The following is a 26,665-nucleotide window of genomic DNA, read 5'->3' on the forward strand; positions in this document are numbered from 1 at the left end:
TCTGTAGCCTCCTCTCGGGAAAATAACATCCAAGTATTTATATTATTTCAAATTTTATAATATCTCAATTAAATTTTTCTCCAGTACATTTACTGAGCACTAATTATGTATAAGAAATTACTCAGTACACCAATGGATACAAACAAGAATAGGATTAACTTGATAAAGAGTTTATTAGAAGGAAAGCATAATAGTTATGCATTTTGTTATTATGTTTAGTGTAATATTCAATAATCATAATGTTTATTATAATACTTGTATTTTATACATTAATTAAATGAGAATTTTATAAATATTTTTCCTTAAATGATCTCTTTTGATTCTTGTAACTACTCTGGGAGGAAAGTAGGGTATATAGAATTATCTCCAGTTTAGAGGTGAAGGCTGTGTGATTTGCACAGCAAATGAAAGGCTACAGCTAGAACCAAGGCCTTGGACTCCTAAACTGGGAGTGATGTACCATGATGTGACTGATCTTATAATGACAACTAAAAGAGAGCCCACCATAGTTAACACTTCTTCATGTTTCCAATTTGCCTGACACCTTCCAAATTAACTCCTTTACACCTCACAGAAGATCCTCTGAGGTACAGAGAAGTACAGTAATTGCTTAGGGGTACACAGCTAATAAGTGGTGGATGAAGATTTGAATAGACGCAGTCTGACTTGAAAACCCATGACCTTAATCATTACTCTTATTGGCATTTCTGTAGGTCTTCTTTGGAGAAATGTCTATGCACATTCTTGGCCTATTTTGAAAACTGGTTGTCTTTTTTATCACTGAGTTGTAAGAGTTCCTTATATAGTCTAGGTATGAGTCACTTATCAGATATCTGATTTGTGAATATTTCTTCCCATTCTATGTGTTCACTCCCCCACCCCACCAGTTTTACTGAGGTATAATTGAAAAATAAAATTATATATATTTAAGGTGCACAAAGTGATGTTTTAACATATGTTTACACTGTGAAATGATTTCCAAAGTCAAGCTAATTAACATATTTGTCTCCTCACATAATTATCTTTCATGTGTGTGTGGTGAGAATATGTAAGATCTACTTTTAGCAAATTTCAAGTATATAATACATTATTATTAACTATAGTTACCATGATGTACATTAGGTCTCTAGAACGTATTTATCTTATAACAGAAAGTTTGTATCCTTTTACCATCTCTCCATTTCCCCCACCCCACAGGCTCTGGTAATTGCTCTTCTACTCCATGTTTTTATGAGTTCCGTCTCTTTAGATTCCATATATAAATGAGATCATACGGTATGTGTCTTTGTATCTGGCTTATTTTACTTAGCATACTTTTCACTTACTTATTTTACTTTGCACACTTTACTTTTCACTTTAATGATAGTGTCTTTTGAAGCATAAAAATTCTTAATTTCGATGATGTGCAATTTTTCTTTTGTTGCTCATGCTTTTATTGTCATATCTAAGAATCTACCACCAAATCCAAGGTTATGAAAATTTACTTCTATGTTTTCTCCTAAGAGTTTTATACTTGGGCTCTTACATTTTAGGTCTTTGATTCATTTCTTATATATAGTGTCGAGTAAGAGTCCAACTTCCTTATTTTGCATGTGGATATCCAATAGTACCAGGACCATTTGTTGAAAGATTATTCTTTCCCGAATGAGTGATGGTGGCACCCTTGTCAAAAATCAACTGGCCACAGATACATGAATTTATTTCTGGGTTTTCTAATCTATTTCACTGGTCAATATGTCCATCCCTAAGGTAGTTAACATCTGTCTTAATTACTATAGCTTTGTAGTAAGTTTTAAAATTGAGAAGTGTGAGTCTTCTTACTTTGTTCCTTTTTTTTCAATATTATTTTGGGTATTCTAGGTCCTATGAGTGTGCATAAAAATTTCAAGATCAGTCTATGGCCATGCTACCCTGAACAAGCCCAATCTTGTCTGATCTCGGAAGCTAAGCAGGGTTGGGCCTGGTTAGTACTTGGATGGGAGACTACCTAAGAAGACCAGGTGCTGTAGACGTAAAAAGTAAAAAATAAGGGATTGTAAACTAACAGGGTCCTTGCAATCTGTGAGGTCAACAAAGGGTTGCCTTGCCAAAAAAAAAAAAAAAAAAAAAAAAAAAAGAGAGAGAGAGAAAAATTTTCAAGATCAGCTTGTCAATTTCTATAAAGAAGGCAGCTGGGATTCTGATATAGAATATCAATTTGGTGAGTACTCCCTTCAAACAAAATTAATTTCTTTAAACATTGTTTTATAGTTTTCAGTGTACAAGTATTATACTTCTTTTGTTAAATATATTCCTGTTTTTTCTTTTTGATCCTATTATAAATGTAATTTTTTCCTTAATTTTCAGATTTTTCACTGCGAGTGTACATACAACTAATTTTTGGATATTGATCTTGTATCCTGCAACCTTGCTGAACTCATTTCTTTTAATAGTTTAGTGAATTTCTAAAGATTTTCTACATTTGAAATAATGTCATCTGTGAATAGACAGTTTTTATTTCTTCCTTTCCAATCTCTATACCTTTTATTTCCTTTTACTTCTGGATTGCCCTGGGTAGAAACTCCAGTAAAATGTTCAACTGAAGTGGTAAAAGTGGAAATCCTTTTATTGTTCCTGATTTCAAAGGAAATACATTCAGTCTTTCATTATTATGTACAGTGTTAGCTGTAGGTATTTTGTACATGCCCTTTATCAGGCTAAGGAAACTCTCTTCAATTTCTAGTTTGTTGAATGCTTTTATTGTAGAAAGGTGTTGATTTTGTCAAATGTTTTTCCTGGATCTATTGAGATGATCATGATATGATTCTCATACTGCCTCTACTGGAAATATACATCACACTTGGTAGAAATTGATAAGTTATGAGAGATACAAATAAACTAACATGCAAATTGAAGAAGTGAACATTTTCAGCTGAAGGTACCAGGATAAGATTAGAACTAAAATTTTAAAACAGCTTGAGATTTGTTATTTTAAGTAGTACTAATAGCTGCAATATGAATAACAATTAAAAAACAGCTTTATTAAGATATAACTCACACATACAATTTACCCATTTAAAGTATAAAGTCAAATGGTTTTTAGGATACATTATTAATTTTAAATTTGTAAATAAAATATATAACATAAAATGTCACTTTATTTTAAAGTATACAATTCACCGGCATTAATCATGTTCACAATGTTGTGCAAGCATTGCTATTATCTATTTCCAAACTTTTTCATCACCCTATAATCATTAACTGTAATCATTAAGCAATACTCCACATTCCCCTTACTCCTAACCCCTGTTAATCTCTAAACTAATATTTATCCCTACAAATTTTTATTCTGGGTATCTCATAAAATGAAATCATACAATATTTTCCCTTAGTTTCTGACTTCTTTAACTTATCATAATGTTTCTGAGGTTCATCCATTTTATAGTATGCATCATACTTCATTCTTTTTTATGGCTGAATAACATTCCACATTATATATACACTACTTTTATTAATCCATTCATCTGTTGAAGGAGACTTAGGTTTTTCTATCTTTTGGCTACTGTAAATGCTGCTATGAACACTCGTGTACATGAAACTGAGGCCCTGTTGTCAACTCCTTTTAGTACATATCTAGGAGAGGAACAGCTGGGCCGTATGGTAATTCTATAATTAGCTTTGTGAGGAACTGCCAAAATTTTCTGCATGCAGAGCAGCTGCCCCATTTTATAATCCCACCAACAGGGCACAAAAGTTCCAATTTCTTGACATTCTCACCAACATTGGTTATTTTCTGTTTCTGTGATCTTAAAGGGGATAAAATAGTATCTCACTGTGGTTTTGATTTGCATTTCCCTAATGATTAATGATGCTGAGCACCTTCTCATGTGTTTATGGTGTTTTCTATAACTCGAGGTTTTTTTTTCGTTGATGTTGTAGGAGTTCTTTATATATTCTAGACATTAATCCCTTAGCAGATATGATGAACAACTATTTTCTTCTATCCTGTGAGCTGCCTTTTCATTCTCTTGAGAGCATCCTTTGATTGTACAAAAGTTTTAATTTTGATGAAGTCCAATTCATCCATATCACTCCTTTGCTGCCTGTGCTTTTAATGTCACATCTTAGAAATTGTTGCAAAACACAACGTTATAAAAATTTTCCCATTTCTTACAAAGTTTTTATAGTTTTAGCTCTTATATTTATTTCCTCAGTCCATTTACAACTACTTTTTATATATTGTGTAAAGCATGGGTCCATTTCATTCTTTTGCATGTTGATATCCAGTTTTATCCAGCATCATTTGTTGAAGACTATCCTTTCCACATTACTGGTTTTGCCACCTTTGTCAAAAATCAATTTACTATATATGTGAGAGTTTATCTTGGGTTTTACATTTTTTTCCGTTTTGATCTATATGTCTATCTTTATACAAGGATACACTGTTTTGATTATTATAGCTTTGCAGTAAACTTCGAAACCAGAAGTGTGTGTTTTCCAACTTTATTCTTCATTTTCAACATTATTTTGGCTATTCAGGGTCCCTTGAAGACCAACTGAATTTTAGGATAGGTTTTTCTATTTCTGTATAAAACACAAAAGGGATTTTGATGGGGATTGTATTGAATCTGTGGATTGCTATGGCTAGTATTGTCACCTTAACAATGTTAAGATTTCCAATCCATGAACACTTTTGATAAGTACATATGTGTTTATAACTGTTCTCTTTTCTTGATATATTGAACCTTTTATCAATATATAATGTCCTTCCTATGCTTATAACCTTTTTTGATTTAAAGTTGATATTTTCTGACAATGATTTAGCCACTCTAGCTCTCTTTTGGTAATGTGCATGGAATATTTTATTATATCCTTTGACTTTCAATATCTTTGTATCTTTATGTCTAAATTGAGTCTTTTGTACACAATACATAGATGAGTACTGTTTTTTTTTAAATCCAATCTGCTAACTGCTACCTTTTAATCCATTTCACATTTAATGTGATAAAGAGGAATCTGTTTCTGGTATTTATATATTGTTTCCTTACATTCCTTATATATTTGTTTTTCAATTCCTCCATTGATACTTCTTAAATATTCAGTTGATGTTTTTTGCTAGTGTGCCATTTTAATTCTTTCATTTTCAGTGTATTTTTCTTTTTTTAGTGGTTACATCTTGGAGATTACAATTAACACCTTAAACTTATTATAAACTAGTTTGAATAATACCAACTTAGTTTTAATGTGATAGAAAAACTTTGCTCATCTCCATCTCTTCCTCTTTATATTGTTATTGTCACAGACTACACCTTTATACATTACATTCCCATTAACAAAGATGTAAAATTATTGGTGTATGCATTTGCCTTTTATATAGTAAAGAGAAACTGCAAACAATACCAAAAGTACAATAACGTTGGCTTTTATATTTACTTACATAGTTATATTAATACTGTTCTTCATTTTTCTTATGGTTCCAAGTTGCTGTTTAGTATCCTTTTATGTCGGCCTGAAGGAGTCTCCCTTTAGAATTTCTTGAAGGGAAAGTCTACTGGTCATGAACTCCTTCAGTTTTTATCTGGATGTTTCAATTTTTCCTTCATTCTTTAAAGATTGTTTTGATGGATATACAATCTTGGTTCAAAGTTTTTTTCTTTTGGGACTTATGTCATCTTACTTCCTTTTGGCCCATGATTTTTCATGAGAAATCAGTTCTCAAACTTATTGAGGATCCCTGTACAACATAAGTCACCTCTCTTGCTTTAAAAATTCTTAGTCTTTGGGTTTTGATTATTTGACTATATGTGTCTCAGTGTGGATCTCTTTGGGTTTATCCTGCTTGGAGTTCACTGAGCTCTTGGATGTGTGTATTCATGTTTTTCTTCAGAATTGGGAAGTTTGGGGCCATTATTTCTTCAAATATTTTTTCTGCCCCTTTGTTTCACTCTTCTTCTTCAGAGATTCCTACGATGTGTATGTTGGCATACTTGATGCTTTCCCACAGGTCCCTTAGGCTCTGTTCATATTTCTCCATTCTTTTTTTTTTCTTTCTGTTCTTCAGACTGGAGAAGTTCAATGGTATTATCATCAAGATTGCTGATCTTCTGTCTTGCCAAACCTGTTGTTGAATTCCTCTAGAGAGTTTTTCATTTGTTTTATACTTTGCAGCTCCAGAATTTCTGCTTGGTTCCTTTTTATAATTCCTATCTCCTTATTGATATTCTCATTTTGTTCAGACATTGTTTTCTTGATTCCCTTTAATTCTTTGTTCATGGTATCCTTTAACTCATTCAACATATTTAAAACAATTAATTTAATGAGTTCAGTTGAGTTCCAATGTGTGCGCTATCTCAGAGAGAGTTTCTGTGAAATTTTTATTTCCTGTAAATGTGCCTTAACTTTTTGTTCTTTTGTAATTTTTTTTAATTGAAAATTAGCTATTGTATTATGCTATGGCAACAATGGAAATCTAATTTTTCCATTCCTCAGAAATGATTTTTGCTTGTTGAGGACTGGAGCTGTCCTTTTGTGATTCTTCCAAATTGTTTTGCAAAGTGTGTATTCCTTGTTGTGGGTTTCTCTTCTTCTGACTCTGCAGTCAGCCACTGACTTGACTAAGGTTTCTTTACATGTCTGACGCCCAAAACAGGGGAAAAAATGGGTCCTGGGTATTAAATATTCTCATAGCTGGAAAGCCACTTCAGCCCCTAAGGGGTGGAACAATGGCTGAACTCTCTCCCATATACTCAATGACCAAAGCAGCAATCAGCAATCAAAATTCACAACACTCATTTTTGGAGGACAAAGTGCACACTGTCCACCCTGGCTTCAGCAAACTGTACTAGGAATGGTTACCACCTGACAGCTGCCTCTCACGGGGTGAAAGAGTAGGATGTTAGCTGCTACAGTGTGAAATCTGAGTTTGACCAACATTTACTGAAATTCACCAGCGTTTTTATCAAGTTGTCCCCTGGATGGTACAAATATTCTACTAAAACCAGAGTTTTAAAGTAGTTGCCTCAGACAGTTCTGCCAGTTCAACAGTTCCCCGCCCCCCGCCCCACCCCCGGTGGAGGTATAGATTCCTGGAGCTTCCTGCTCTGCCATCTTCCCTGATATCAATCCAAATATAGCTAATATTTATTAAGTGCTCAGTCTGTGCTCTATCTACTTTTCTCCTCACATGAACCTATTGAAGGAGTGTATTATTAGGATCCCTATTTTGCAGATGAGAAGACAGAGTAATGAGACTAATCAGAGATGAGAAATGGTTGTTCTGGGGCACAAAGCAGTTTAGCATCATCTCTGTGCTCTTAACCACTATACTCTGCATACAGAACTCAAAAGAGCTAGAAAATGCCTTAAAGATCATCAAATTTGGATTCCTCATTTTTCAAATAAGAGAACAAAAGTTTGAGGATGTTAATGAATTGTTCAAAAGTCATACAGAGAGTCTACTAATGGCAAAGCAATTGTTATAACTTAGCTTACTAATTTCCAGCCCCTTTCTACCATACATCCTTGTTTTTCTAAGCACCTGGGCATTTGGAGTCCAAATGGAAATGTTTTTATAGATAGAAGGATCTTCATAAAAAATGGCAGAGACAGAAATCACATACTTTAGAAATCTTGCCTATCCTCCAAACCCAGCTTAATCCCCACTTTCTCTGCCCTCATGAGTTAAGTGCAACCAGAAAAAATGCAATTTCCCTTTTCTTTATTACCTGCATGGCATTCACTGCTGTATACTACAATTACTTATGTATTTATGTATTAAAGCCTTCTAAAGAGAGAATAAACTGTGTTTTCCACTTACTTATCTGTTCCATATATATACAAGTAAAATATGATGTGAAAAAAATATTTGCTGAGGGAGTGATAAATAAAACATTTCTGCCCAGAACTAAAGATTAAATCTATACTTCCATTGTCACATCTACACTAAATATCCTTGATGGCTCCAATATACAGAATAAAATCCACAGCCCTTAATGTGATAGTGAGCCCATTCAATCTTCAAAAATGGCTTGAAAGGTCTTCAAGACCGAAACTTTATATAATTTATTAGTACCTAATATCATGCCTTGCATGTAGCAGGTTAGCCATGACTACTAAGCAACAGAGGCTTAAAATATAGTAAATGTAATTTAAGATAAACTGAAAAGCAGAAGAATGATTTAAAAGATATAACAATGTTTCCAAAGAGTTTGAACTCTTTCCCAGGAGATCATCAAGATAAAAAAGACGTCCACTTATGTCAAGGGACTGTCACCCCTGTAAGGAGGTGGACCCTACAAGTCCTTTCTAGTCCTACGATTCTATGACTACGCACTTAAAATTGTGTATGCGTCATTAGGAAGGAAAAGGAAGTAGATCTGCACCTGTGACTGGATATGAAAATTCAGAGAAGGAAATCATTTAATATTAGGAGGAAAAAAAGAGTTTCCAGTTTAAGGAAAAAAAAATTGAATATAAATGGTTTCATATCCATAATTATATCTTATATACTCTGATTATATAATTTTCCAATAGAAAAAATATACCACTTGTAATTTTATTCTTTTTTAACCTTTAAGACCAAAGTCTTGTTATTAAATATGAAATAATTCATGGGATAACAACATGAAGGATTATGCAAATATTAAAACTGTATATAAAAACTATAGAACCATAAACAAAGTGTTTAATAAAAAGTAAAAACAATGTAATATGGAATGGTTAATTTAATAGCAACAATAAAAAGATATAAATGAATAAAGACTAAAAGAAAAAAATGAAAATAATCTGAAGTTTTATAATGATGGGATAATCAGGTTTCTCCATTCATTTTAAAAGATATAATTTTTTCTGTATTATATCAAAAATATTAGAAATTCAACATGGTAGGTTAATCAATTATAAAGCTAGTATGAAGTTTAAAAGATAAAAAGGTACTCAATATAACTATAATTATAATAATTAGTTAAGGAATACAAGATAAAAATATATTAAATGTGATGTCAAAAACATAAAATGTGGGCAGGGGAGATTAAACATGTAGCACTTTAGAATGCAATCGAACTTAAGTTGTTATCAACTTTCAATACCATGTTATGTATATAAGCTGTTATATGTAAGCCTGATGGTAACCACAAAGCAACATCCTATAGTAGATACACAAAAGATAAAGGAATCTAAGCATATCAATAAAGAAAGTCAACAAACCATAAAGGAAAGAGCAAGAGAAGATACTCCATGCAAATGGAAACCAAAAGAAAGCTGTGGTAGCTATACTTATTTTAGACAAAACAGATTTCAAAAGAAAGACTGTAATAACAACAAGACTATTACATAATGTTAAAGGGATTAATTCAACAAAAGGATATAACATCTGTAAGTATTTATGCACCCAATATAGAAGCACATAAGTATATAATGCGAATTTTAACGGACTGAAAGAAACAGACATTAATAACAGTAGGAGACTTTAGTATGCCACTTTCATTGATGGATAGATCATACAAATAGAAAAATTAATAAGAAAACATTGGCCTTCAACAATACATTAGACCTGATGAATTTAACACATAAATATACAGAACATAAATCCCAAAGTAACAGAATATACATTCTACCCAAATGCACATGGAATCATCTTAGGCTACAAAAAAATTCAATAAATCATCTTAGGCTACAAAAAAATTCTTAATAAATTTAAGAAGATTAAAATCACATCAAGCATCTCTTCTGAGAACAATGGCATAGAATTAGAAATCAATTACAAAAAAAAGAATACTGTGAAATTCACAAATATGTGGAGATTAAACAACATGCCACTGAATAACCAATGAGTCAAAGAAAATATCAAAAAGAAATAAAAAATTAAATTGGAAATACAACATACCAAAACCTATAGGATGCAGCAAAAGCAGTTCTAGAGAAAAGTTCATAGCAATAAATGCCTACATCAAGAAATAAGAAATCTCAAATTTTACACCTCAAGGAATTAGCAAAAACAATGAAGCACAGAGTTAGTAGACAAAAGGAACAATGAAGCAAAAACAATGAAGCAAAAACAATGAAGCAAAAACAATGAAGCACAGAGTTAGTAGACAAAAGGAAATAAAAATCAGAGATAAATGAAAGAGACCAAAAAAACAACAGAAAAAATCCACGAAACTCAGAGCTTGTTATCTGAAAAGATAAACAGAATTGATAAACTTTTAGCTAGATTCACCAAGAAAGAAAGAGAACTCAAATAAAATCAGAAATAAAAGAGACATTACAAATGATACCACAGAAATATAAAAGGATCATAAGATACTATGATAAGCCAATATCCCTGATGAACATAAAGGTAAAAATCCTCAACAAATATAGCAAAGAGAATTCAAAACACATTAAAAAGATCATACGCCATGACCAAATGGGATTTATTCCTGAAATGCAAGGAGGGTTCAACATCTGCAAGTCAATCAACATGATACACCACGAACAATCAAAGTATAAAAATCATACAGTAATCTCAATAGATGCAGAAAAGTATTAGACAAAATTCAACACCCACATATGATGAAAACTCTCAACAAAGTATATACAGAGGAAACATTCCTCAATATAATAAAGGCCATATATGGCAAGCCGACAGCTAACATCATACTGAATGGTGAAAAACTGAAAGCTTTTTCTCTAAGGATACTCACTCTTGCCTCTTTTATTCAACAGAATATTGGAAGTCCTACTCAGAGCAATTAGGCAAGAAAAATAAATAACAATCATCCACATTGGAAAGGCAGAATTAAAACTGTCACTATTTGTAGATGGCATAATATTATAAACTCTAAAGAGTCCACCAAAAGACTGTTAAAACTAGTAAACAAATTCAGTAAAGTTGCAAGATACAAAATCAATATGTAAAAATTTGTTGTGTATCTATACACTAATAATGAACTATTAGAGAAATTAAGAAAACAATCTCACTGAAAATTGCATCTAAAAGAATAAAATACCTAGGAACAAATTTAACTAAAGAGGTGAAAGACCTATACACTGAAAACTAGAAGATACTGATGACAGAAATAAAAAAAACATATAAATAGAAAGATATTCCATGCTCATGGTTTGGAAGAATTAATAGCGTTAAAATGTCCTTACTATCCAATGCAATGTATAGATTCAATGCAATCCCTGTCAAAATTCCAATGGCATTTTCCACATAACTAGAACAAACAATCCTAAAATTTGTATGGAACCACCAAAGAACCCAAATAGCCAAAGCAATCTTGAAAATGAAGAAAAAAGCTGGAGACATCATACTCCCTCACATCAGTCTTGATGATGAGTTTTTGGATTTGACACCAAAAGAAAAGGCAACAAAAACAAAAATAAACAAAAGGCATCACATCAAACTAAAAAGTACCTAGAGGCAGACTGACAAGTGGGGTCTAGCAGAGAGAATATGGGCACTGAAATCAGATAGACCTGGGCTTCAAGAAGACCTGTGTGACCCTGGCTTGCATCCCTCTTGGTGTTTTGCAAAAAATTCATGTCACAATGGGCATAAAAGAACAAAATATGTCATTGTCCTTGATGAGTATTAGCTCATTTCTTTTATTCACTGATAAAGAATACCAGAAAAGTACTGCTTCTAATTAGTGCAATGATTCTAAATACCAGTAAGCATATTTGCTGAAAAGAATGTCATAAATCAAAAGAGAGATATTATCTCTAGACTATAGTCAGAAACTTTCCTAATAAAGTGGACGAAGACTAGACCTGAAGTGCACTCAGACTAGATGGCAAGAGCAAAGTTGGAGAGGTAAGGTTTGGAAGGTATGGAAGATGGGACTATGACAAGGAGTATGAATAAATATTCCTCCCCCCCATGCCCTATAACTAAATCCTAAAAATAGGTGTGTCTTGTAACAAAGACAAAACATTAAAATATAAACAAGTTATTTAAAATTGGATATCTTTTAAACCAATGTATTATTATGACATAAGATGGTCACAAATACCAGTCAGAAGAATGAGGAAATCTATATTATATAATGCCAAATAATAAGAAGAAAATATGTCTAAGACTATAGTTATCATTAGGTGAAATTATACTTTCATAGATGTGATGATTCTAAAATACATAAAAAGGGAAGACAGAAGGAAAAAAAAGCCTATTTTATGAGAAAAAACTTCATTAGATAGACTGCAATGAATACTTTGGTGTAATTCCTTTACCTCTTTCTTTGAACATATGTCACAGTTGTAATCATGCTTCACAAAGAAAATTCAGTATTCCACTGCTTGATGTCATTACATGCATTTATTTATATCAATATAATTAATATAAAATATATATATAATAAATATAATATAATATAAACCATTATTTATACGGCTCCATGCTAACCCACAGAAACTCTTACATATGGAATGGGCAGGAGACAAGCAGCCACTGGGAGAGATAACATGAGGTGCATACTGAAGAAGTGAGGGACCTATAGGAGAGGCAGAAAAGGGGCAGGGGAGAGGCAGGAGCAGAGGCCAGGGAGAAGCAGTGGTCGGTAATAGGGGAGATGCGGGAGAGAGCTGGGGGAGAGGCAAAGATAAACACTGTAACCAGGCCATGCGGATCCCAGGTCAATAATAGCAGAGGTGCAGAGGAGTCAAACAGAATGCAAGCTGGAAAAAGCCAAAAGATTTCAAAATTAGTTGGTCAGGAATTTACTACTGAGTGACCAGTCTCCGAAGAGAAGTACAGCTGAAGATGAACTGCAATGGGCTGAAAACAGAATGTAAAATTTGCAAAGGGAAAGAGAGGCTGTTGACTGATTTGTCAAGTCACTGAGGTAAGGAGACTTATGAGGCACAGCTTTAGGAGAGCATGGCTTGGAGGGAACTAGACTGAGGGAAGGGCTCATAGTAAGTGATGAAAGAAGGTACTGAGGAGGTTTTGGGATTAAATGTCAGGATGTTAGAGTAATTCTGCTTGGATGTTCCATGTGGAAACTCCGAAATACAATACTTGAGTTGAGAAACACTTATATTTGATATGCTTCTACAAAGATATGACCAACAATTCACAGGCCTTAGTACACCACTTAAAAACATTTTAGTCAATGATGGGCCGCATATACAGTGGTGGTCCCATAAGATTACAATGGAGTAGAAAAACTCTTATTGCTTAGAGATCTGTAGTTGATGTAATGTAGTAACATGCCCTCAAGAAAAGCCTCAGACAGGCCCTTCAGGAGATATTCCAGAAGAAGGCATGGTTATCACAGAAGATGACAACTCCATGACCAATACTGCCCCTGAAGAACTTCCAGTGGGACAAGATGTGGAGGTGGAAGACAGTGATACTGATGATCCTGATTTCATGTAGGCCTAGGCTAATGTGTGTGTTTGTGTCTCAGTTTTTAACAAAAAATTTTTAAAAAGAAAAAAATTAAATAAAAAAGCATATATAATAAGGATATAAAGAAAAATATATTTTTTTGTATAGCTGTACAATATGTTTATGTTTTAAGCCTAGTGTTATTATGAGTTGAAAAGTTTAAAAAAATTAAAAGTTTATAAAGTAAAAAAGTTATAGTAAGCTAAGATTAAATTATTATGGAAAAATATTTTAAAAATAAATTTAGTACAGCCTAAGTGTACAGTGTTATAAAGTCCACAGTAGTGTACACTAATGTCCCAGGCCTTCACATTCATTCACTACTCACTCAATGACTCACCCAGAGCAACTTCCAGTCCTGTAAGCTCTATTCATGGTAAAAGCCTATACGTGTGCACCATTTCTTATCTTTCATACTATATTTTTACTGTACCTTTTCTATGTTTAGATACACAAATGCCATTGTGTTACAACTGCCTACAGTATTCAGTACAGTAACAACATGCTGTACAGGTTTGTAGGCCAGACTTGTAGCCTACGTGTGTAGTAGGCTGTACCACCTAGGTTTGTGTAAGTGCACTTTCTGGTGTTCCTGCAATAATGAAATCACTTAACAATGCATTTCTCAGAACTTGTCCCTGTCCTTAAGCATCTATGACTGTAATGTAACCTGGACGCATGCCTCAAGTTTGATTTGAATGCATGTTCTGTTTAAGTCATCATTAAAACCACAGCAAAGATTTTATGAAGTACTTGCTCCCTGCCGGGTACCCTACCAGGCACTTCAAGCTTTACCTAAATGAACCATCACACCCATCCCAGAAGCGTGTACCATTAGTTTCACAAGTTTAAAGTTGAGGAAACTAAAGTGGACATAGATTTATTTACTAAGATTTACAAAGCCAGGAAATACAGAAGCTAGGTTTGATCGAACTCTGCCTTAAGCAACGTAATACAATACCTAAAAAGGACATCTTCTGGGCATGAAAGAATTGACTCAGTTTCATTTGAGGGCAAGGAGTTTAGAAGGATTGTTAAAAGTGAAATGCTTATTTCTTTAGAGGAAAACATACAAAGATACTAACTCTTAAGTGGTAAAGAAGTTTTTTCTGATTATAAAAGTCATAAATGGCCATTTAGGGAACAGGAAAATCAGAAAAGTAGAAAAAAGAAAAAATATCAGTAGTAAGTAAACAGCCATAATGAACATGTTGGTGTAATTCTGTAATTCTGGTGTAATATGTAAAAGCAATTCCATTGGGGTTCTTGGACTTTTCGTCCCTTAGCAAACCCAGGAGATTTTTGGCAAACTGCCTGTATAGTTTGAACTTGGTTGAAACTAGAAGGCTTTTCAGGAAACTGAGAATCCCAAGGGAACTACTAGATGCAAGAGGACAGCTGCAAGTTGGAGAAAAAATGAATAAGCTTGGTTGCTTGGTACCGAATGAAACTTTAATTGGCTGATTTGAAGACTTCTAGAACAACTGCTGGGCCCTAAGAATCTGTACAATCAGTCGAGAGAAGTCGTCCCCTTGGGCCACCAGTATTGCATATGAAGATATATTTGGAAAGGACAGTCGAAATTGTAAAAATACCCCACAAGGTAAAAGAATAGCAATTTCTATCAGAAGAGTTGGGCAAATGTCAAGCTTCACACTGACATTTACGTTTTATAATCTAAAAGAGAGTGTTAATACCAGGGAAAATTATGAAATGCTCTTTAGTTCAGCCAACAAGAATGACTACTTTTGATAAGAGCATGTGAAATTTTATTAGGTGTGGCCTATCAACATAACATAAGGAAATTTTACCACTTTAAAAGTTAGTATCTATGTCTATTTTCTCCAAAGGGAATAAACATTTCACGTTAAACAGATAACGCTATGTTAAATGTTGTTCTTATCTGAAGGCAATCATTCACAAGTTACATAAAAGTAATATCAATAATTGAAGTTTCTGTTTGTGTTTGGTCAAGTCAACCTATCCAAAAGAGAAAACTTGGACTTGGGTCATGGAAGATATAAGATGCTACCATACAGAGGCTTTTTTCATATTTTATTTCACTTCATTTTCTTCAGAAGGGGAGCAAGATCCCATGAACATGGCACCATATGCTGCTGCCCCTTATCTTCATCTTTAAACCCACTCCAAATAAGCACAGGAAATGCTTTTGTGTCAACCTCTACTGAGATCCCTGTCTTCTCAACTACCACTGCATAAAAATTAAAGACTTCTCCAGTTATCAGGACCACCCCTCCTTAGGAAAATGTCTAATTTTTTCTTTATGCTGTCATGGACATTTTATAGATGGGGAAGTAGAGGCATGGGATGATTGACCAAGTGACTAGGCTCAGGTTGACCTGGGCTACACAAAGCATGAAAGAATGTGTAAGTTAAGTTAGATGGTTGCATCCAGGCAGGGTAAAATTGCTTTAAAAAATATAATATGCATTAGTTAGATGACACGTTAAAATATAGGTTCAGGTAGTTACATGTAACAAATTTGTTCAGTACTAAATCATTGTTATTCCAAACACTATGTAACTTAAAAATGTCCACTATTCACACAAGTGACTTTTCTCACCTCGTTAGGCCCAAACTGTTTTGATTTTCTTCTTGTTTTACACAGCTAATTGTTTAAAGGAATACTCCATGATTAACTAGTGACAAACCAGAGAAACAAGAGCAAGCATTCTGCAAAGACTCAAACAGCATTACCAACAACCACAAAAGATATTAAAATCTACAGATAAGGGTCAGATACTGCGCAAGATACACCAGTTCATATTTCACTGGCTTGCTATAAGGCTAATGTAGAATTCAAACTGGGTTTCTAAAGACAATAATCATCCATAAGTTCTGAGTGTAAACTTAATTTGCCCATTATCTACCAGTATCTTACTGGAATTAAGACACTGCAGGACCTTTACTTTTTTTTGGAAGGGGGGAGAGGAGTAATTTGTGTTTAATTGCAGCCCTGTAAAAGCTCATGACATACTATTTATATTTGCATGATATAAGAATCTGTATCAAAGTTATAGAAAAGAGCTCTTTCTGTTCTTAAGAATGCTAGAACTGTACTCAGTCAGCACTTTTCTGCAACAGAAGCATCAAAGTAAAGTATAAAACTGGCTTCCTTAAATCAATTAAAGAACTCAAAAGTTTGGTATATATCTAAAAAGATCTTAGATGTCTTTAATAATATGCCAGAGGTTCATTAACTTCAAAATGAGATGAATCAATACATAATGCTGAATTAAGAATTTAAAACATAGCCATGCAGTATGGCGTACAGGCTACACAGGAAGAGTTAAGCCTACACTAGTTCTGTCTGTTAGCTATTTATGATTTAACATAGTAACAATGATACGGCTAACAGATTTTGTTATATTTTCAAAAAAAATGAGAACTATGTACATCAATGAGCATACAACCAGTTTCTAACTTGCCTCTAATTTAGGAAATAACCAAACATGTACAGATTAGCATGAAAGAAATTATCCTTTACTGTCTGCCACTCATAATTCCCTGAGACTGCCTTTTGTTACCAGTTTAGAACAGATGAGCAGTGGCTGGCCTGGACGGGTATTTTTTCTAGAAAACAAGGCAAAAAGACTTACGTCTCAGTGTTCAGGAATGTTTTTCCAATATATTAAGATATGTTTATCCCCAAACAGCCAGAGTTCTCCCTTTTGCTTCCATCCCTCTCATTCTCCCCACTCCAGGGGGACATATGTCCATAGCATCTGGACTCAGATTCAAAATCCTTTTTCTCAAAAAAATAATGTTATAGATGTGGTTAAGGGGAGCTGAAGTTCCACTATCAATAAACTGTTAGAATGCATTAGTGTGAAACAAACTTTTGGAAGCTGGCTTCGGAAAGGAGCCATATTTCTATTACTATGCTTAGGGCAAATGCAGTCTAAGTTCTAAGAAAGGAACTATCAGGAAATAACCCATTCATACTTTAGAAGTGTGTACTTTGGGGTCAGAAAGTAAAAAGTAGCAAGGCCGGGGACATGCAGACAATCTAATTTAAACTTATTAAGCTTTATTCCCACCACTATAATTACTTGTGACAACTTCTAGTCTTAAACATTCACCTCTAGTTTTAAATTATGACATGTAGATTGGGCATTATCTGTTTATGTCTAACCATAAGACTTCATTATTGAAGTAATATAAAGGCCATATATGTTATGATAATACATATATTCCAGAAAACAAAAAGCAGGAATTTTTCAGCCCAGATATCTAGATTTCAAGTTATATTTCTGGCTTGGGAGGCACTGCTTGCCCTGTAGTTAGAGCATGAGATCACACCCAGTATCTCCCCAAGAGAATGAGGCCAATGAGTAGGCAGGGTGGGTGGAGGAAGGATAGGAATCAGTGTGGGACAACTGTCATGGCAAGCTAAACCAATGACTCAGAAAAACACCCATCCAGCACCCAGGAAGCTTTAGGAAGTGGGCACCTGAGTAGGGTCACATAAAAACTCATTATCATGCCTGAGTCATCTCTATTTATCTAAGAATGTTGCTTCTGTTATTTCATTCAGCTCTCAGAACCTCCTGTCAGGTGGATAGGGTACTGTTAACATTCTTACTTGATGGATGAGAACTGTCCATGACTGCTTTGCTGTGACAGTTATGTTCTTTCCATGCTACTGTGATTTTTACCAAACGTAGTAAAAACTCATGTGGACAGAGTTTTTTGATACCCAACCCTTCAAGAATGTCTCACTGTTCACTGAAAGGAGACAAGTTACATATAGGAAACCACAGGTCTGTCTTCTGTGGTAGTTCTATTATGTGTATGTTATACTTTTTGTAACTGTATAGTTCAAGGAATAAATATAACCCGACTACCAATCCCAACTATTATCACCTCCATTAAAATGGCATGTACACAGGAAGGATCTGAGTCCAATTATATTGTCAGCAGTACAGAATTTTAAAAAGTTCTTATCATATTACTAAATTGTTGATGAACCAAATGAAAAGTTATTAGACCACATCATTACAGGCAAGTCTGTCTCCCCAGTTCCTTCTGTAGAATGTGCCTATTTCCTCAATGAGATTTTAGTGATGTGAAGGGCTGGAATTATATCTTTTTTTTTTTTAAACCTCATATAGTATGCAGTAAATACTAGCTAGGTACATGGTGAGTACCAACAGATATCTGTTGAAATGAATTTTTCTCAGTTCCTTCAGAAAGTCATTCTTATCCTGGAATGGTTATTTTACATAATGGAGTGCTATGGCTAGATTCATTTCTAACACATTTTCTATTTTTTATTCCTAAGAATAAATATACAACTTCTTCTGAAATCTGTGCTTTAGGGCTATAAAATAATTATCCTGCCTGCAGAGTGGGAGAAAGTCAAAGCAAAGCAGAGATAAAAGATAATAAAAATGGAACCGATTATACCATTTGTTTACTTATAAGCACTATAGATTAGATCATGACTACCTAAGATTGGCGGGGTGGGGTGGTGGAAGTTATACCCTGTTTTCTAGACCAAGAGCTAGAAGATAGGAGCCTGGTATTTCTGAATGATCAAAATAATGGAACATATGCATTTGAAATTTAACCTGGGTAATGTATTTTTAAACACAAAGGGTAGAGTATTTAAATATACAGAATATTTCCAGTTGTTTCTTAAAATAATTTCAATCAGCCCTTTTTATCATTTTTATATTTTTACTAAAACTGATAGCATGAAACATTAACTATTTATTCTATTTTATTCCTCTTTGTTAATGTGCACAGCAAATCTAATCACTATATATTTGATTATTAATTTTAATTAATCTACTTCATGTGTCATGAGTCTGTACTTTATAATATTAACTACTCAGTTTTAGGCAAAAACTATTTCTTGTCTTTTAATAGAAAATTAATAGAAAAATCTCCAAACATCTGGCAACTAAATAACATACTTCTAAAAATTCCTTGAGTCAAATAGGAAGTTTCAAAGGAAATTGAAAAAATGCACTCTACTGAATGAAAATGAAAATACTACACATCAAATTTGGTGGGATACACTTAAAGCAGCATTGAGAGGGAATTTTATAGCAGTAAATGCATGCATGAGAAAAGTTTCAAATCAATAATCTAAGCTTCTTCTTCAATAACCTACAAAAAGAGCAAAATAAACTCAACGAGCAGTGGGAATGATAGAGACAAGAACAGAAATGAACAAAGTTATGTCTTGCTTCTTTTTTTTTTAAGGTTCCACATATAAGTGAGATCATATGGTCTTTGTCTTTCTCTGTCTGACTTATTTCACTTACCATAGTTCCTTCAAGATACATCTATGTTGTTGCAAAAGTCAGGATTTCATTCTTTTATCGTTGAATAGTATTCCATTTTATATATATAACGCCTCTTTCTTTATCCATTCATCTATCAATGGACAATTAGGTTGTTTTTCACATCTTGGCTCGTTGATTCTTTCCTTGGCTATGTCCACTCTACTGATGAGCCCATAAAAGGCGTTCTTCATTTGTTATTTTTATTTTTTTTAATTATTAGCATTTCCTTTTGATCCTTTCTTAGAGTTTCCATCTCTCTGCTTATAGTACCCATCTGTTTTGCATGTTGTCCACTTTTTCCTTTAGAGTCCCTAGCATATTAATTACAGTTGCTTTAAATTTGTCTGATTAATTCCAACATCTCTGTAATATCTAAGTCTGGTTCTATTGCTTGCACTGTTTTTCTTCAAACTATAGTTTTTGGCTTTATAATGTCTTGTAATTTTTTGTTGAAAGCCAGATATGATATACTGGGTCAAAGGAACTGAGGAATATAGGCATTTTGTATGAGGTTTTATGTTTATCAGGCTACGAGTTACTCTATCTTTACTAGTTGCTGTATCTGTAGTTGTCAAGAGCGAAAATTTTTTCTGGTGTCCATGTTTTTGTCTGTTTACTCTGTACTTTCTATAGACTTTTTCTTAAATAAGGTGAGACATACAGTTCTTTCAGTTTTATTCCTCTGCTATTATACAGACCTACTGATGTGGCGGTAAGGTTGTGGGGAGAGGGGAAGTGTTCTCAAAGCCCTATGATTCGGTTTCAGTCTTTTAGTGAGACTATGCCTCTGGACTGTGACTTTGTGACCTTCACAACTGCTTCTTAGCCTTTTTCCTCCTTAGGTGAGACAGTAAAACTAGCCACCTGGAATTGGGTATTACCCTTCCCTTAAGTTGAGTTGGGCACTGATAAAACCATACGTTAGGCTCTGGTTAAACAGCTTTTCCTGAGGGCAGGCCCTGTTAAGAATGGAATGCTGTGGCATAATTCAAAATGGCTACTTTTTCCTTCCCCTCCTGGAAGCATGAGAAAATTTTTCTCTGATTTTCACTGTGAGAACTGGTAGGGCTCCTGGAGGTAAAGCTCACAAAAGTATGTGCCCCCACCTCGCCAAGACTGGGGCCTCTTGGATTTTTTAACTCTCAAGCTTGTCCACACTGAGTATCCAGGAATTTGTCTATTACAGTTAAAGTTTTTCTACTTTGGTACTGGTTCTAGTGGATGTTCTTACTCTTTGGCTTCTGCTCCAAGAAGCTGTGATACTCTGCATCCTCTTGTCTGTCTCTCCAATTGGGGGGAGGGGGGCAGTAGTGTGCCCTATGACCTCAAAACTCTACTGGATCTAAAAGATTTGTTGATTTTGTTTGTTCAGCTTTTTTCTTGTTGTGAAAATAGCAGTGATGACTTCCAAGTTCCTTACATATCAGGCCAGAAACGGGAAGTCAGAACTCCTGTTTTTGATTGCTTCACTTTGGCCCTTTAAGCACAGTCTTGTTAGCATTCCTGGACGTTCAGTTAACCTGCAACTAGCTTTGTGAATCTTGTCAACCATTTCTTCGTTTCTGCACAGTTGGTTCTTCTGAACACCAGGCAGCTGAATGTACCATCTCCACAAAAAATGCAAGCAGGAACTCAATATTTTATTTTCATTCATGTGCTGGTTTTTAAGGCTCCCATCCAAAAGAAGACTGTAATTTTCATGACCAAAATCTGTGTCTTAAATGTTCTCATTTTTTTCTTAGCACCTAGCAAAGTAGTAGCAAGTTAGCAGGACTCCTATTTCTTTGTTAATAATAAACTAAAAATTTCTTGATATTTATTCAATTAAACATTCGAATTTCTTCCAATTATATAAAACTAAGTCTGAAGAAAAGGTAATCTGGCTTTAGTCCAATGGGCCAGACTAGAATTAAATAACCAAATCAGGGCAGCAAGTGATACACATGTTGCAGCGTCACCAATATGGTGACACTGAGCCTCAGGCGTCATTTCAACACTCCTTATTTCAATACTCTGTAGTACTACTTCAGTGTGAAGAAACAGACCCTACATACAGCCACTGAATGGGCAATCTGTCTTTTCTGTCTTTTTTTCCAAATTAAGAGGCAAGTAGAACTCTGGGGAATGACTCTAAATACATTATTCCTATGGACACCCAGGCTGGTGCCATTGTATCCTTCTGGATCCCCTCATATTTAATTAAGAAACAATCCTTTCTCATACACAATCTTCCAAGTTTTGTCAGGTGTCATCATAGGGTGCTTGGAGTTATAATGAGCACATTGAATCATATATCCTATGATTCCAGGGAGAAAGGTGAGACTTGCAGATCTTACCCACAAATCCAGAAGGCAGCTTGTCTGATATGGGGCTACCTCCAGGACAAATCAGTGGGCACAGTCAGGTTGGACCAGTCAGCAGTGTCACAGTCTTGCCTTGTGACTGTTCCTTAAAGAAGTTCTTTCTTTAAACAAAACTTTGAAAAGAGGAAGAAACATAAAGTCTCCTATTTTTCACCTATATTTGTTAGCAAAGTAGAAGTGCATTTATTAAGCAGCTACTGTTAAAGCTAGAACCATAAAGAGAGACTGATTTTTTTTAAAGGCTCTCTCCTATTCTGGTAACTGGAATATCAGGATTCTCCACAGAATCATGTGATAGCACAGCAACAAACAGCTGCCCTCTGGCATGGTAAGTAAATGAACTCAGTCACCCTTTGGGTTTTCCCCTCTCCTTTCCCTGCTCTTTATGGAGGACATAGAATCAGGGAGTAACTTGCTGAAATTTGCTCTGTACTTTAATACCAGGCAGGAAGCCAAACTGCAAATACAATGACTGGATTCAATTTTACAAGCAAACACTGGAACCGAATTCACCCTAGTCCGGGAAGAATGCCTCCAATCAGAACTATCAGGAAATGCAATTCAAAACAGGGTGTGTCATCCTTAATTCATAGTGTGGGCTGTACACCTTTAATGAAGTCCTTTGGAAAGAAAAGCTTCCTCTGTAAAACGTCCACACAAAAGACTAAATTTTATTATCAAATATTAGCAACGTTGTGGAGGAAATGTCTGAATCTCCACAACCAGCACCCTTGGTAGGGATTGTTAGCTCTGCTCTTTCTCCTTTGGATACTGATTGTTAAAGTTTCAGAAGATACTAAAAATACTTAATTCTCCCACCTCCTTCCAACCTCTGACCACTCTCTTACACCACGCACTATCAACCCCCAACCTGTTCTCTAGGTCATTTCAATAACTTCAAATGAGAACTCTTCTGAGATCTGGAGAGAATGAGGATAGTCACCTACTTTGGCCCAAGCACTCCCTGAAACGTGCCAGGTTTACATGCCTGTAGCTGGCCTGGGATGTCACTATGAGAAGGGACAAATGTTAATGCTGAGTCCATGGTTCCAGTTGGGGGGACGGGAGGGAGGGGTGAATAGGGAGAAGGATAGGGGAAAAGGTATCAGAAGGGGTCAGGGCCTCACCCCTCTGCTGCCCATGGCTAGACCTTACCAAATTATCTTGTGTTTCTAGAAGCCCACAAGGATTGCTGTCAGGCACTGAAACAATGTCAGTTACAAACATTTTAATTTGGATGTATGGGAAGAGAGCAGAGACAAAATAATTATGAAGTGAAGGCATCCAAACCTAAGAGGTTTATGTGAGGAATAAGAAGGGGGAAATATTTCTCGTCCCCACAATGATATTATTTTATATGAATTCTTTGGTGTAGAGTTGCCAGATTTACCAAATATAGGACAACCAGTTAATGTGAATTTCAGATGAATAACTTCTTAATGTAAATATACCCTGTAGTTTACCTGAAATTCACATTTACTTGAGTGCTCTTTCTTTATTTGGTACTCCTACTCAGGTGTCAATACCAATGAACTGATCCCTAAAATAACTTTCAGTGCTGGGAATTCAGGATTGTGAATTAAACCAATAACAGAGAGCCATGCCTGAAATTTCATGACACTCAGTCCAGCCATCATTGTGATTTCTCATGGGGATGTAAACAAAGATACCATCTCCTTACCCAAAGACAGGAAAACAGAGGGGCCCGCAGTTCTGTGCAAAGACTTCACAACTGCTCTTGAATACTAAAATTTTAACTCCAGAGAAATTAGGTTATGAAATGATGTATACCATACTTCTGTTTTCCTGAGGAAATTAGCACTTCTTATTGAGAAGCCTGCTCATGCTGTTATCACTATTAAAAGAGAAATTTGAGAGGCATCTTTAGGCTATATACACAATAAAGAGAACGAGTGGCAAACCTAGATGCAATTTGATTTATATCAGAAATCAAATGTAATGTGTATCACTAACCAACATGGAAAATTAGCACTGAAGTCAAAAGGACAATAGCTCTCTGGGACTGCAACCTGTATTGATCTAGACTCTACATAATTTATTTAAATTGGTGACTATACTGAGTAATTTCTAAATAGTTCAAGTGTTTAAGTTACACTTTTTAAACCTCTGTAATCAGTTGTTCTTTTCCCCACAGCACACACAATCTTCAAACTTCTGTGAGCAGTGGGAATGTGCCTTGCTCCCAAGTCAGGTTCTCAGTCCACACTGGTCTTTATTTGGTCACAGAACTGACATCTGTGGCCATCGTCCTACTAAAGGCCTCAATCTAATCTGGTCAGGGTCAAATAAGACAAACTTGGTTTTCAATAAAATACTAGGACACACACAAAATGAAATTTAGGTGAAACTACAGCTAAATAGTACTAAGGTTTAAATTCTGAAAGGAAAATTTGCTTTAAAAAAACTATTTATTTTATATATTGTTTTTAAAACAATGTGGCAGAAACATCATTAGGTTATTGTAGATTTCACAAATAATATGCTACAGAGGGCTTTCTCAGAAACAGAATATTATTGCCTGAAGAAAAAAAAAAACTATCCGAAACAAGAACATCCAGTAAATAAAACACTTTTTAAGATTAAAATATAATATTAAGATCGATTTTAAAACCACATTTTAAAAATTCAATATCTCCTTTTAGTTGTCTTTTTAAAAAGAGTAAGACACAGTGATATTTTGTGATTTTTGATATAAACACATTTGAACCCTACAACCTCTGCAAATGGTAGAGGCAGGAGAGTGTTCAGCTTAAGGTCATTCTCTGGTAGCCAGGAACAGCAGAAACTTCCTCTTTCCCTTTAAGCTCACAGGCCCTCACATTTCACTCTGGCTCTGACCACTCCTTCAGCAGCTTTTCCTGCTGCTGACAACCAAATGGGAAAATAAATGAGCTTTAACTACTTTTTTCACAAATTTGAGGAAAGAGACCATGCAAGGGGAAGCACATGTGGGTAAATATAGTCACATATTACGGATGTTGCAGAAACCAGAGAGACAGAGTACATACTTAATCTAAAACAACGGAGCAGGGCAGGGACAGGAAGATCCTTTTAGTACTAAAATTCTTGTTCTCCTGCTCATACATTTCTAAGAACTAAAACATCCTTCATTAATACAAAATATTGCCCTATCTTGCTGATTCAATTGATTTCCATCTACAAAAACTAACTGGAATGCTTCCAAATACGAAATGGATCTCTCTTCTAAAAGAACAACAAAACCATATTGTCATTTTTTCCAAAACCCTCCTTACAGGTTCTGTATTTTCTCCATTTACAGCAACATGCATTCCATTATACCTGACAGAAATTTCTGGTTTTAATTATTTGTTCTTAAGGAGAAAGTAATAAGGTAGTAAGGAAAGAAAGATATGTGAAACATAGTTATTCTTAGCTTATTAGTCAAAGCAACTTCAATCAAATCTCTACAGTAAAACTGAATGTTATCCTTAATCTTTCCTTGGAGCCAGTCTTCCTAGAAACAAGTCAGGCTTCTAATGCCTAAATGGATTCTATCCATTTTTTGTCTCTGATTTGACACCCCTTTTAGGACCCTCTCTCCTGGTAGATGATTTGGATATAATATTTATTCTTGTAATGCTACATACACATTTCCCTCTGAAGAAGTGAAGACTTTTTTTTTTTTTTTCACTTTTCTTCAGAGCAAGACCTTGTCCACATTTATATGGACAAAGTAAAGCTGCACCCACAAAAAGAAGGCCACGGTTCTGCAGCCATGTACCTAGAAAATTCTTTGAGCCTCATCCTGTTTGCTTAAATTTCCTCAGGGTCATCAACAGACTACTAGAGACTCAAGAAAACTAGACATTCCTAGGTCACCTGTATGCTAAACACTAAAACAGTTTATGACAAAGATAGGGTTCTTTTCTGAAGCCAGTTAACTAGAACACCATTCTGGAGTCAGACATGCCCAGTATCACACAGCTCTGTGACCCCACTAGTGGTGGGATATTTAGCAAATCGTTTATTCTCTCTGACTTCAGTTTCCCTAACCAACTTTAACATAATAAAGTTCTCTTATGCTTGCATTAGGGATTAAAGGAAATAATCTACACAAAGCATTGAAGATAATTAGCTTCTTTTTAAAGGAACAAATCAAGAATTTTCATGCTATCTTTAACACACTGTCTTGGGCTGCCAAAGTTTAGATTGAGAGAAGTGGGAATCAGCTAAGAGACCATAAATAAAAAATCCAGGGTACAAATATTCTCAAAGTTAAATTATAAAATGAACAAACCAAACACTCTTGAGACAGACTTCTTGGAGCTTGCATGACACAAGCATAAAATACAATAGTTCAAGTTTTGTTCAATTCACATCAAACACTCAGAATGTGTACTAGTTTTGATAGGAAGTAAAAAGATGAACTGAACAGGTCCATGCCATCCACGGAGCTTATATATGTTAAATTGGTTATTAGCAAGTCAAGGATTAGCTAGTTGATCAATACAGTACTTATAAAACATTAGTTTCTGCGTTATAAGAGGCATGTTACTCTAAAATTTCTTTTTAGAATTTTTCAGGAAAACTAAGAAACAAAGAAAGCTAACAGAATTAAGTAACTGGTACTCCATATTCGAAGTCCAGGCAAC

The 26,665-nt window shown here is 34.7% G+C and overlaps 1 protein-coding gene and 1 pseudogene across 1 annotated transcript in view; one reads left to right on the forward strand and one right to left on the reverse strand.

Moving 5' to 3' along the window:
- Positions 1-26,665, reverse strand: part of SPIDR (scaffolding protein involved in DNA repair) — a 435,467-nt gene that overhangs the window by 141,567 nt on the left and 267,235 nt on the right.
- Positions 1,894-2,012, forward strand: LOC111733941 (annotated as a pseudogene).

The sequence above is a fragment of the Pteropus vampyrus genome, unplaced genomic scaffold (assembly GCF_000151845.1).
Source record: "Pteropus vampyrus isolate Shadow unplaced genomic scaffold, Pvam_2.0 Scaffold702, whole genome shotgun sequence".
NCBI lineage: Eukaryota > Metazoa > Chordata > Mammalia > Chiroptera > Pteropodidae > Pteropus > Pteropus vampyrus.